Genomic DNA, 15,116 nt, shown 5'->3' with positions numbered 1-15,116 from the left:
CACTTCTTAAGCTTGTTTGGAGCAGATGTGATTATTGATTCTGTCTCCCATAACAGTTCCCCTATTGGATACTTTTTGCAATAATAGAGCAATACATCTGTGCCTAAAACACACCAGAAAGGAAGCTAAAAAAGCAAACATGAAGCCTTAAGGGGAAGAAATAATCGCTTCTGTCAGTATAATAAACTGCAGTGGATCCTCTGCAGGATTTGTGTTCACATTTATTTCCATTGCTTTCAAAGCTGAAAAAAGAGGAATTGGTACCTTTTCTGGATTGGTACCAGTCTTTGCATTGCAAGGCCATGCCTGGCAGCATCAAACTCTGGTGTTGATTAAAGTGGCCTGATCAACATTAAAGATGCTGCAAATGATGCACTTACATTAATTGGTACCAACAATTAGAGCAGTGCAGTTTTCATAGCTATTGACTTCCAAATGATACATCTCCCTTTTTCCAGCACTATAGCAGAATTATATATACTCCCATAATCATTATTTACCAGTCTGTTTTTGCTGGCCTTTTGTCATATTAAATTGTCTCTATCCCTTGGGTTTGTTATTTTTCATCAAACATTAGTTGCTTCCACTCCATTTAAAGAAGTCTTTCAGAGGTACATGTTATTATTCTTATTGAACACATATCTTAATGAATGTACATGAACAAAAGATAGCAGTGCCTTGCTTTCGCCCGCTGTCACCACCCACTAACTACCTGTCCAGACAGTAAATGTTCCTGAATGTACTTAAGGGGCAGCTTTTCTACAGGGAGTACTACTAGTCATAGATTAAGCACTACTATGTTTATTTTAACCCTAAATTGATTTGTTGCTAACACACCATATATGAGAATTCAGTGCAGCAGAACTGACTGTTTCTTGTGATAACAAATAATCTTCATCAGGAGGTCTGTTCCTTATGTGTAAGAAAAGGAGTGTTACCAATACAAAGAATGATCTGTTACCAGTACAAAGAATGATTAGAAAATGCTTATCACAGGGATACAAGAACCTGGCTACCGGCTATATTCCCTGATTATTTGTAGCCTGCAGAACTCCAACTCCACAGCAGGCGTGGAAAGAAGATAGGTGTCTGCAATCTTAAAGTAGCTGTGAAAGAGAAGAGGAAACATCAGACTTAAAAGGTCTGGAAACCACGTCCTATAAGAAGAGACCTAAGGAGCTGGGTATGTTTAGCCTGAAGGAGAGAAGGCTAAGAGGCGATATGATAGCCCTGTTTAAGTATTTGAAGGGATGTCATATTGAGGATGGAACAAGCTACAGGAAAAGAGGTTCCACCTCAACATTAGGAAGAATTCCCCAACAGTAAGAGTTGTTTGACAGTGGAACACGGGCGGGTTATAAACCGCCGCTTTGCGGCGATCTGCCGCCGCCACTGTTTGCTTCGTGAGGGAGCCGCTGCAGCCAAACCGCGCGGCTCCGTTACGGAGCAAAAATGAAGCTCCAAAATGGAGCTTCTTTCCGCGGTGCAGCTATGATGCCGCGAGGTGCCGCTGGCGCACTCACGACATCATAGGCGCCACGACACGTCTGGACGCTATGCGTCCAAGACGTAAACATGGTGGTGGCCATCTGGAACGGCCGCCGCCAAAAAATACATAGTGACTAAGTATTAGGGTTAGGGGGTGCGGAAGCACCGCACCTTCCTAACCCTAATACGTAGTCACTACGTATTTTTGGCGGTCTGTAACCCGCCACACTCTCTTGAAGTGTGGTGAAATCTCCTTCTTTGGAGGTTTTTAAACAGAGGCCGGATAGCCATCTGGTGGGGGTGCTTTGACTCTGTATTCCTGCATGGCAGGGAGTTGGACTGGATGGCCCTTGTGGTCTCTTCCAGCTCTATGAGTCTATGAAACAAACAGCTTCATTTATATACCACTTCATACTGAACTAACAGTGTCTAAGTGGTTTACAACTGTAAGCTAACTGCCCCCAACAATCTGGGTACTCATTTTAGTGACCTTGGAAGGATGCAAGCCTGTCAAGCTTGAGCCCTTTCACTAGTACCAAATCCGCAACCTTATGGTTTTGAGTGAGAGGCTGCAGTACAGGCATTTAACCATGCACCACCAGGGCTATGAAAACTAGAGCAACAGAGTTAAAACTAAAGAAATTATCTGTACTGAACTGTAGCATTTTTAATGGATGGTTCCTTTGGCATTATGTTTTTGCCTTGGAGATACCAAAAACTAGCTACAGTGAGTGGGTGGGTCCATAGAAATCTGGTTAGTTCATGAAATCTGCTCTCATGAACTTTGCCTGTATACTGGTGTTGAACTGCTTTGGCAGTGGGGGAAGGCAGAGATTAAGTTAATGCAAGTCAGATAAGTCATCAAGCTATCATGCACATACAGTTTCAGTACAGCTTGGATATAGTAAGAGAATTTCAGCAGCAGGCATTCCCAGCCTAGAGCCTTCCTTGTTCAGCCCTGGCAATACTATAGCTCTTAGCAAAAGAAAGAGAGCAACTGCTCTTAGGTTCTTTGGCACCAGAGCCAAACACAAACACACAACCAATGAACATTCTAGCAGAGAGAGAGAGAGAGAGAGAGAGTGTGTGTGTGTGTAAAAGAGAGAGAGGGACAGACAGACTCTGTTTGGCTGGTACTTCTCACTGCTCATAATTATATAGAAACCCACACAGATTTGGTTCAGCAAAGCAAATAGGTCAGTAGTCTTAGAGAAGGTGATGAAGCTTAGAATTTTTTGACATTTTTCTTCCTTACCCATGGCCCCTCTAACCTCACTCTGTCGCAAATAACATGTTAATTCTGTGTCATACAATTTAATTCTGTATCATCCATATTAATTTTAGTTGCAATTTCTCTTGGTCAAATGGCAAATTTTGGATTTCTTATTGCACACTCCTCTCTCATCTTTATCATGTTAACAGATGAACATTATATCTCCTCAGATCAATAATCAAAATTTTCCTAATGTCTTCTGCTCCAAAGTGCTAATGGCTATACATTTTGATCTGACCATCTACCAAACGCTCTGCCCCTCTTGTCAAGAAAGCCAAGAAGTGGATGCAATTAAATTTTTATTTTCTATGGGAAACTTGTGACCCTTTCACACTTCACAATTATAGTGCTATAATTACAGTTTAATTGCTATGGCATCCTCCTATGGTATCCTGAGGTTTGTTGTTCTCTGAGGCCCTGGAGATCTCTGGTTGAGAATTCTAAATAACACTCTCTAAACTGCAAATCCCAGAAATTCATAGGATGGAACCATGACAGTAAAACCGGAATTATAGTGCTATAATTGTGTACTGTGAAAGGGACCTTGGTTTCTTTCATCTTACTCTAGTCCATGAATGGGGAATATGTGGTCCTGATGCTGGAATGCAATTTCCATTGGACATTCATTACTCAATTCCAACTCCTGGGAGCTCTAGCAAGCGTGGATGAGAGTGAAAGATTATGGGTATTGCAGTCTAGTAGTATCTGAATATTCCCCGGCTTTTTTGCAGTGTTTCCTGCCATGCTTACTGGATGCAAGGACTGTTCCCATCTTACCTCTTGCAAGAAGCTGGATTTGGGCTAGACCAGAAGCAATGCTTTTGTTATTTTGCTGTTAGCATTAGGCTGAAGTATGGTGCAACTAAGCATAGACCTTGTTCCTCTTCCAGGCAAGGCTGTAGCCGTTCGCTTGATCAGTAACTGACCACCAGTTAAGCGCCGTCAAAGAAAATGAGGAAGAAAACAATTAAGCAGTTAAGGAAATGAATAAAGGCTCAGTTAAGTTGCCCACTGTTGCAAAATATCAAGTAATGCAGTTAAAATATTTAGTGTGTGCTTTTTTAAAGTATTACTATAAACAGCTGTTGAGGACCATGTCCTGACTATATACAGCACTTTATCCTGCTGTATCAGTGATTCCCAAACTTTGGTCTGCCAGATGTTTTGGACTTCAGCACCCAGAAGCCCCAGCCAACTTGACTAACAGTCAGGACCTCTGGGAGCTGAAGTTCAGAACATCTGGGAGACCAGAGTTTGGGAACCATTGTGCTATATCATCCCCAAGGAAAAAAGTCTTATGTGCTTCTGTGTGAAACTGAAGCCTTCCATTGATTCCCCTTCAACACCCTTACCTTCCTTTTCGGTTAATATGCTCAGCAATATGATTTAGAATGTGAGAGTCAATTTTCTTATTGTCATTATTAAACAACTGAGCATCAGAAATCAATGTTGATCCACTGCAAATCAACAAGAAAATTCTATAGATCCAACTTTCCTTTTCCCTCCTAACCACGTTCTAAGTACTGTATACTGTTTTATTTTGGGGACACAACAGTACTTTGAAGGGCAACAAAGTTATTGGTTGAAAAGCCAAGGTCTTTTCAGAGGAAAAAGGACCCCACAACTATTAAGAATTACTTGGGGCTGAGTTGTTCTGTGTTTGTCACTCGATATTAGCTCCTTCTGATCCCAGTTAGTGAACATATGGCCCAATGTGATTACCTCAGGGCAGCTTATAGCACAGTTAATTATAAAATGTAAAATAAAACCAGATTTCAGTTCCAATTAAAACCAATAGTCAAAACCCATTTCATGCCTTCCAACATTTCAAAGATGAAAACTAGGACATGTGTGGCTAAACAACATTGAAGCGTGGTTAAGATGGCAAACGTTATGAATGAGGAAGAACATACAAGCTTGGAGAGGCTGCAGTAGTTTGGTTTTGCTCGAGCCTACTGGGAAGGGCTAATTAAGTGCAGACTACTTTTGCACATTGAACTCAGTTTGCAGCAACTGAAGTAAGCTAAGGATAAAGAGGGGGAGTCAGAGAGTCAGGAGAGGGAGAGAAACATTGTAAAAGGAGCTGAAAAAGTGGGACAACAGAAGACTGCAAACAAAATGAAATGCATAGATGTAGGATGGGAGACACCTGGCTTAGCGAGCCTACATGTGAAAGGGATCTAGGAGTCCTAATAGACCACAAGCTGAACATGGGTCAACAGTATGATGTGGCAGCTAAAAAGGCCAGTGAGATTCTAGGCCACATCAATAGAAGTATAGTGTCTAGATCAGTGGTTCCCAACCTGTGGGTCAGGACCCCTTTAGGGGGCGAACAACCCTTTCACAGGGGTCGCCTAAGACCATCGGAAAACACATATTTGTATGTATGTAGCAATGAAAATAATTGTATGGTTGGAGGTCACCACAACATGAGGAACTGTATTAAAGGGTCGTGGCATTAGAAAGGTTGAGAACCACTGGTCTAGATCAAGGGATGTAATAGTGCCACTCTATTCTGTCTTGTAGGCCTCACCTGGAATACTGTGTCCAGTTCTGGGCACCACAATTCAAAAAGGACATTGAGAAACTGGAGTATATCCAGAGAAGGACAACCAAAATGGTGAAGGGTCTGGAAAGCCTGCCCTATGAGGAAAGACCTAGGGAGCTGGGTATCTTTGGCCTGGAAAAGAAAAAGTTAAAAGGTGATATGATAGCCCTATTTAAGTATTTAAAGGGATGTCATATTGAAGATGGAGTAAACTTGTTTTCTACTGCTCCAGAGACTAGAACAAGGAACAATGGATGCAACAAGCTACAGGAAAAGAGATTCCTCCTAAACATTAAATACTTTTATTATTTCATACAAAATAATAATAAAACATACAGTTTTGTCCAGTTATTTTCAATAAGGCAATCATACATACATACATACACACACACACATACATAATATATATATACACATATATATAATCCCAGCGTAAATTTTCATTGAATATTGACTTCCTCAGTTCCTCCAACATCAAGCCTCATATCATCTCGTTATTTCCACAACATTGTTGATCTATAATACAATTAGAAAATTTTACTATAGTTTTCATAAAGCTTATTAAAAGTCTTATGGTTCTTCCTTTATAAATACTTTGTATTCTAATCAATCTTTTATTTTTCCTGCACCTTTTTCCAGCTTTAATTTACAGTATGCCATAATTGGGGACCATTCCTCTTGTACTACCTCCATATCTTTGTAGTTTATGCAACAGGTTAATGTATCCATTTTGATCATTACCAAAATCTTCATTATCTAGTCATCAGTCCTAGGCATTTCCTGATTCTTCCAACATTGCGCCAGTATCATTCTAGCCACCGTTATCAGATATAACGTTATACATCCATATTTTCTTTCAATCTATAATGGAATCTTGTTCAACATATTTAAAATATATATTTCTGGTCTCATCTCAAATTTGATATGTAGCATTTGTTCAATCAGTGTGTGTATCTGTTTCCAGTATGCTTTAAGTTTCTGGCAGTGCCACCAAATGTGGAACCATGAGCCAGTGGAAAAGAGATTCCACCTAAACATTAGGAGGAACTTCTTGACTGTAAGAGCTAAAACTCTATTATTCTGTGATTCTGTGAAAATTAATGCCAGCCACAGATGTTGGAGAAACGTCAGGAATAAACTCTTCTAGAACATGGCCAGATAGCCCCCAAAAACCCACCAAAAAAACCCACGAATGCCGGCCATGAAAGCCTTCGACTTCACATTAATCAGGACTGTCCCTGTTTTGGGGTATATAATTTTTCCCCAGCCATAATAATAATAATAATAAGAAGAAGAAGAAGAAGAAGTAACCTTACAGTACAAACAACAAATAAAAACAGGGAAAGCAATCCTAATTCCAATAAAACTATCCAAGCAGCCTTGAGAAGTAGTGCTGTGCTAGCGAGATGATAGCATAACAATAGAATGATACTTAGCACAGCTGGAAGCCCTCTGACATGCCTGCAAGCTGCTCTGCAAGTATAGATGTCCCACCTATTTTCAAAGCACCTTTATTTCCAGAGAATACCCACAGAGACATAGCAATTAAAGTTGTATCAAACTGCTATAACAGTTTAGGGTGAATTGTTGTGTGCCTTCAAGTCATTTCCTATTTATAGTGACCTTAAGTCAAACCTATAATGTTTTTTTTTGGGGGGGGCAATATTTGATCAGAGGGGGTTTGCCATTGCCCACCTCTGAGAGAGTGTGACTTGGCCAAGGTCACCCAGTGGGTTTTCATGTCCAAGTAGGGATTCAGACTCTTGCCTCCAAAGTCATAGTCCAGTCCTCAAAATAAATACCATGCTGGATCTCTTAGCTCGAATAAACAATCTGGCAGCCTGGCCCTGACTTTACTAACAGAATCCACACTAACAAAGAGTTTTATTTAAGAGACACAACCTCAGTCTGTTTCAGCAAAAACAGCATAACAACTGGCAACCTCTTGATGCCTAGTTGTGACATGAGTTTTGCCAAGTGTCTGATGAGGTAAGCTCTTGTTTACAGGAGCTTATATTGGGATCAGATGAATCCTTAAACTGCAGTAGGGTGTCTTCTCATAGTAGCTGAAGCCAGGTGAGTGACAGAGAGTAGATCCAACAGAGAGAGAAAAAGGCATTTATTTTACTGAGAATCCAAAGAAAGTCTAAATAAACCATAGCAAAAGCAGCTGTTGTGAGTGTAAATTGTAATAAAAACGAAGGATAAGTGACCCAAGAGTAAATGCAAGAAACATCTTGAATGGTTCCAGCCCAAATTTAGACAGGTTGGGCTAATACTTGTGATCACTGGACCACCGCCAGCTGAGTCTCATTGGAGAATGACAACATCTATAGAAAAGGGCCCATATAGGACACAGAACTCTCACTCGGAAACCTCTTCCATTGGCAGAATTAAAAATGCTGCCTGTCTCCAGTTTATGTAAGAATCTGATTCTGTATGAAAAGCTCATCTATTAGTAGTAAGCTCTGGCAAGCACATGCCATATTGAGGATGCCATACCAGCAAAAATTCCTTATTATAGTATGGAAAGGGGTCTGACTGTGAATGACAGCCTGAAAAACCAAGTACATTGATGAAACGTATAGACCCAAATGCATTATGGCACAAACTTTCATGGACCACTAGAGGATGAGATTTATTAATCCAGACAAGCAAGCTAGGTCCACAACAGCTTGTTCTGTAATAAATACGCTGATCTATAAGATGCTACAAGACTCTTGTTTTTGTGCAACACACTAACACAGCTCTTCCTCTGGAAATTAAATCATGTATGTTGAACTACAGTTATATTTCACTATTTGTCTGGCTCAGAGCATAATTTCATCTCACATTATATATTACTCTTACAGCTCTCTGAGATGGGTTAAGATGCTCTGTCCGCTTAATGGCCAGATAAGGGTTTGAGAGAGCTAGTGTAGTGGGTTGAATGTTGGACTCTGGGAAACCAGGATTCAAAATCTTGCTTGCCCATGGAAAGCCACTAGGTGACTTTGGGAAAGTCACACTCTCTCAGCCTCAGAGGAAGAGAATGTCAAACCCCTTCTGAACAAATCTTGCCAAGAAAACCCTATGATGAGGTTGTTGTTGTGGTGGTGGTGGTGGTAGTTATGTATATTGTGTGCCTTCAAGTCATTTCTGACTTATGGCAACTCTTAGGCAATTTTGTTGTTGTTGTGTGCCTTCAAGTCATTTCCTACTTACGGCAACCCTAAGACAACACTATAATGTGGTTTTCTTGGTAAGTTTCTCCAGAGGGAGTTTGCCATTGCCATCCTCTGAGGCTGAGAGAATGTTCCCCCCTCCCATAGTTTTATTGAAAAAAATTAAAGTTTACATAACCATATACAGAAAAGGAAAAGGGTTTATTATTATTATTATTATTATTATTATTATTATTATTATGCTTTATTTATATAGCGCTGTAGATTTATATACAACAGCACATCACAAAAGTAAAATCTTGTATAAGGCAGCAAAGAAAGAAGGAAAAAAAAGAGGAAATAAAAAACACACAAACATATACATATCATATGGGATTTGCTAACTTTGATGGTTGACAATGATCCACACACACAGGGTTGCCATAATTCTCTACTAAAAACTGGGACAAAATGTAGGACAAAATTTAGACCAAAATATAGGACAATTGTAGGATAAAATTTAGCCCAAAATGTAGGACATTTAAGAAAAATGGAGGGCTAAATTTTATCCTACAGTTGTCCTATATTTTGGTCTAAATTTTGTCCTTCATTTTGTCCCGGTTTTTAATAGAGAATTATGGCAACCCTATACCATTATAAAATTCATTTAGGTAATTCAGTCCATCTTTAGTCCTTCGATTTATTTTTTCAATTTCGCTTCTTCATGCTCCCAAATAAGACTTCCTTTCTTCTTTCAGTCGGTACAATATTATGCTGTTGATTAAGAGTGGAGAGAGGGGGGAAGAAAGCTATACCCATATATATGTGATGCTTATATCTATAAAAATAAAAATATTTATGTATATATCTTCCCCTCTCCCTTCCTTGTCCGAATCTAGTTTCATTTTTATATCTTAAATTGTCATGTCTTGCTTTTCCAAGATAATTTTATTACTTCGTTACTATGACCTTTTGCTTCCTTTTGTTTCACATTTTATTATCCTTATGTTTGTTAGCAATTTCTATTTTTGTTCATGATTTACTTCCTTTAATTTAAAAAAAAGAGGGGGGAAATTCCCTTCAATTTTTGTTGAATCTTAAAGTAGCTAGTTCTCCCCACTTTTGATAGATATCTTATTACTATTTCCCATTCTTCTGCATATTTACTTCCATATCTTGTATTTCTTTTATCTTATCCATATCTATTAATCCAAATGATTTTATTTCCCATTCTTCAGTCTGTGGGATTTTGTTATTTTTCCAGTGTCTAGCAAAAACTATATTGGCTTGGTTTAGAGCAAATATTTTTGCTCTGAGGCTGAAAGAGTGTGACTTGCCCAAGGCCATTCAGTCTAGCTCCACCAGGGCTAGCCTGGAAGAAGAGACTCCTCCCTCCATAATAACTGTCATTTTCCGGCCTAAGAGGGAGTTGACCAGGCAGGCCCAGCTCTACCAGGGTTAGCCTGAAGAAGAAGAACCCTCCCTCTGGTCCATCTGCCTTGGTCCAGGCCTCAGAGGGAGAGAAGGATGCTGGACCTGATCCCTTCCCCCCTCACCATTACCTTCTCCTTTTGTGTCATATCTTTTAGATTGTATGCCTGAGGGCAGAGAACCGGCTATTATCCCCTCTGTTGTAAGCAGCCTGGATTCCCAGTGATTGGGCGGCATATAAATAAACCCTATTATTATTATTATTATTATTATTATTATTATTATTATCATCAGCATCAGCATCAGCATCAGCATCAGCATCCAGTGAAGTTCCATGGCTGAGCCAGTATTCAGACCTTGGTCTCCAGTCATATTCCATGCTTAAACCACTACACCACACTGGCTCTCAGAGTTGCCTGGCTTGCCATTAAGTGGGAAACATCTTCAGGGATAATAACAAAAACAAGGATTTGAACCCAAGTCTCCCCAGTGGGAGCCTCACACTTTAGTGCTTACACCACACTGGCTTCTGTATCATAGTGAGAGCTGCAAATCTGATTGCAAGACAAATATTGCCAAACAAAAGTAAAAGTATGACCAATGCAAGTGAAAGGGCATTATAGATGTGCATTGGCTGGCACAGAAATCTGGCTTGGAAACAGGTGGGTTGTAACAGGGGTCTGCAACTGGTCTTCCCCTAGTTTTCCTTTCCCCTTTATTCCTCCTAAATAATCCCATTTTCTAGCCAGACAGCCAGCTCACTCAATAGCCATTTTAATTGTGATGCAAATTCATCACCGCTGAAAGGGAGGCCTGAAAGAACAGAAAGTAAATCCCACAAAAGGGGCCCAAAGCCAGTCTTTGCATGAAAATCACTAGACCAACTGCAGCTGCTTGAGGCCTTCTTGGCCTTTCTTGGCAAGAGGCAATTTCCAATTGGCTTTAACAGCAACTTTACTCTCTAACAGCCTCTGGTGGTCAACCAAGGAATCAGCAAAGTGTTTCTGCAAAGGCTGGAATTAGTTTTATTAAGGTCTTGTATAAAAAAGGTTACAGCTGGTAAGGAGGTGATAGAGATGAATCTTCCCAGGCTGTGTACACACAGCAGTCCAAGAGTAACATCTGGCTTTGACACTAGCAGATATTTGTAATGTTTCAGTTTACAAGCACACATGGTAAAAAGCATACTTATGATGAAATGTGGGAAGGAGCTTGCTTTGTTAGTATCTGAGAATAAGTTTCCTCTGTGTATAATTCTGTAATTCATTCTATAGAGCCTTGATGTAATACTACACTTTCTTTGCTTTTTCCGTTAAAATAAGAAGATACAGTTGAGAGCTCAGGCTTTCCTACATGCAAAATGGCCACGAGGCGTTTCGAGAGGATATTATATTCACATGTGCATATGCACCAGTTGCCCATTACAATCAGCCCAGGAATAGGCTACCCACACTCAAGGTTGCCACCCTCCGATTCCCAAATATTGTGCTCACCCACAGCATTGCTCTTTCCCCCATATAGAAATGGGAAGAGAGTCAGAATAATCCAGCATCAGTAAGGCCCCAAATCACTGGCAGTAGTTTCAGGCCATTTATATTGTTCCTGTTAAACTAAATGTTTTGTGAGAATTCTGTCCCCCCCCCCCCAATGGAAGTAACTACCTTTGGGGAGGGGGGTATCCTTTTTTCTGTTCTCATGTGCTCCATGTCAAGAGGCACATTTTATTCCTGCAGGCAGACCATCTCAAATCCCAGCAATGTATTAGTTTCTGACATAGAAAAATTCATGTCTGCTATACCAACAGGAAGATAAGTGACTTGATTCCTCTTGTATGTCAGTAAAATACACACATGAAGAGGGGGAACATGCTAGCCTGCTACCTTAATTGCTTTCCTCTCATGGAGGAGGACATGAGGAAAGCATCCTCTTTGTGTGGAGGTTCATCTCTTCAGAGAAGATGCTGTCCACAAGAAAGGGAAAAACCTCAGGTCAGCCCACTCCTCTTCCTTGCATTCATTATCTGCATAGCACTTGAAGAGGTCTTGGATTAAGGAGGTCAGACTCACACCGTGTTCAAAATCTGGCAAGCAAAATTGAGTTTCCTCAGGTAGCTGCCTTATTCTGCCTATCAGCCCTGTACTGTAAAGGTACAGACATCTAGCCTTTAAAGTACCATCTCTGATTTCTTTAAGCTGAGAAGAAAAAAACCCAAACCATTTCTTCAAAACAAAGAGGCATATCATATTCTTCAGAATGGTTTAGCTAGCACATCACAAAGTTATCACACACAGTAGCTTAGGTAGCTAAATCAGAGGCATTTCCTCAGTGGATAGTCTATCCAGGTTCCCATTAACACTACAGTCCCAGCACTATGATTCCATTTTAATGGCTATGTCTGCATCCTAGCGAATCCTGGGGCTTGTACTTTGGTCAGAGGCACCAGAGGAACTGCCTGTCTGAGACTTCTAAATACCCCTTTTAAACTGCAAATTCTATGATTCCATAGGATGCTGCTGTGCCAGTTAAAATGGAACCATAGCACTATAATTCAGAAGTATGAATGGGCCCCAGGTCTGTGTTGCAGGGCTGAAGCTGATAGTGGCAAAACCAAAAGTGGATCCTCAGCTCCCTGATCAACAAGACAGATTGCTCTCCCAGAAGTCTGAAATGAACCCTTGCCGAAGACATTTCAGGTTATTTTTACTGCACAAAGATGTGCACATGTACACATACCTCTGTTCTATGCACCTAGCCCTCTGAAATTCTCTCTGACACCAAGTTTTTATAGCTCAGTAACTGGTAACCACAGTTATGTAACCATAACTGGAATATACTTGGGACTTCTTTTTTTTACAAATTGTTTAATCTAAAACAAGATACTGTGAAAATGTGAACTCAATAAAACAGACAAGTCTACTGAAGCCTACCTCAAAATTACACTTCCAACACAATAGAAGTTGCTCTTTTTCTTCCCTTTTGAATAGAAATATAAGGGGAGTACAGACCACCGATAAATAGCGGTCTGCAGGTGCCCGGTTTTACTCGAGGGATGGCACAGCCCCCAAACTGCGCACCGTCACTCCCAAGTAAAAAGGCCCTGGTATTTCCGGCTTCTTTTTGGGTACCGGAGTGATGTTGCGAGTGCGCCACTGGCACACTCGCAACCTAAGCGATGCATGGCGATGTGCAGACACTGTGCATCACTTATGTCAAAATGGCAGCACCTTTATGGACAGAATGCCACCATTATTGCGCCGCTGTGCCATGCTAGGGTTAGGAACTGTGCGGTTGGTGCACGGTCCCTAACCCTAAAATCAGAACTAGCATGGCACATTTGGCTTGTCTGTTCTGGGCCAAAGTTTCCACACTGTTGCTTTGCTGTCTTCCATCCATTCCTTGCAAATCCTTTGACCAGATCTCTCACTCCTTTGGATTGTAAACTTCTTATTACCTCCTTAGTCTGAAAGGTTAAGAGGATGGCTAATGGCTGTGGTTTTTGCATTCTCTTGCAAGGGATTCACAGCTCTTTCTACAGCTTTTCCTTAACAACTTCTTGTACTTGTATCTGCCAGTGATGATTCACTGAGAACACCATGGGCCTGTTTTCTCTCAAAAAATAAAAAATAAAAATAGTTACAAGTCAAATATGTTGTGCCTAGTACAAAAATACAAACAACAGAGCATGGCTTGTAAATCTCTATGCTGTTTTATTCCCACAGGGTAATAGAGTCAGGCATTTACTGGTGCTCCATCAAACACAAGGCCCCTTCAGCTGAGACAATGTATTGTCCAGCCCAGGGAGAAGTATCCTGTGGCCTGCAGGCTGCTTGTGGTGGTGGTGGGGTTGCTATAGTTTGTTACCCCCACCAACAGGTGAAATATATTTTCTAGAAGTGTTTCACTTGAAAACCACAAAACCATGCCGCCAGAGGTCTCTAGGATGCGGTTCAGGATGGTGTGATGGAAGGGCGATGGAAAAGGCTCAATGCAAGTAAAAAGGAGTAAGAAACTGTGATGATCCCTGTGGTCCAAGCAACCCAAACAGTGGCCCTGTCTTGGCATTTAGTCCCAGCAGATCCTTTATTTTTCTCCGAATCTTCTGTTCTCAATTCACACTTCCTGTGAAGTTGACTGAGACTCTTGGAGAACTTCAAATCACGCTGCCACCACCCAGTGAATGTATAATAACCTTTCCTTAATACACACTGGGACTTAAGTATTTATAGTTCCGTTCTCTTTCTAAACTAAGCAAGTGATAACCGAACTAAGGCACGTGTAAAGAAGTGTAGGTAGACACTTTTAAAGAAAATATTTATTCTATTAACAAAAATAATATAAATCAAGGTCTTTTGACCTTGCAGGTTCAATATGTATAGTTTTCAGATATTCATTTCAAGCAAGCCAACAGAAACAAAATTAAAAAGGCCTAACCATTCTGACACAGTACTGATGCAGAGATGGAATCTTCTAACCCAGAGGGGTTTAAGCTGTAGTTACTAGCCTTGGTCTAGCACAAACTACCTTCCTGAAGTTTGCTTTTCTGACACAGGCTCAACCCTGCAGTTTTTTCCAACAGGCAAGACCCACATCAAGTGAGATACTCTCACTTCAGACTCCCCACTGCAAAACCTCCTCCAGTTCCAACTGATCTCAGAGGCCTTTTTATATCCCTCTTTTGGAAGCTTCCAGAAGAAGCTCTCATTCTTGCTCACTGATTGGCCAAGTAGGTCTTCCCTCAGCTGTGATGTAATTACTCATTTGCATGTACCTCCCTCCCAGCTTAACTCTTTATTGCCTGAGAGAAGTCTTCAAATGACTGGAGGCCCAGTCAGTACAGAAACCAGTGAGGACAATGAGGCCAAGTGCATGTTGATTGTGCAGTTTAAATGCTGGAGGAAAAAGGACATTCTTGGAAAAGAAGCAGCAATACTCCATGGCTGTTTTCTCTGAAGGCTTTTTAGAATGCATCCATAGTAAGTAGCATCACTGCAACAGATGAATTTCCCGAATAACCAATCAATGTCCCCTACCACATACATCAAAGCTGGGGAATGTGCAGACCTGCAGGTGTTGTTGGACTGTAACTCCTAGCAATCTTTAACACTGGCTATGATGGCTGGGGCTGATGGGTGTTGCAGTCCAACAACATCTGAAGGAATTCATTTTGCCTACCCCAGCCATAGATTGATCGAGCTCCATTTTCCTGTTAAACCCACAGCAGGTCTGCAAGAAA

This window comes from Sceloporus occidentalis, unplaced genomic scaffold (assembly GCF_023333645.1).
Source record: "Sceloporus occidentalis isolate IW3139 unplaced genomic scaffold, rSceOcc1.0.p SCAF_1, whole genome shotgun sequence".
NCBI lineage: Eukaryota > Metazoa > Chordata > Lepidosauria > Squamata > Phrynosomatidae > Sceloporus > Sceloporus occidentalis.
This window is presented reverse-complemented; position numbering follows the sequence as displayed.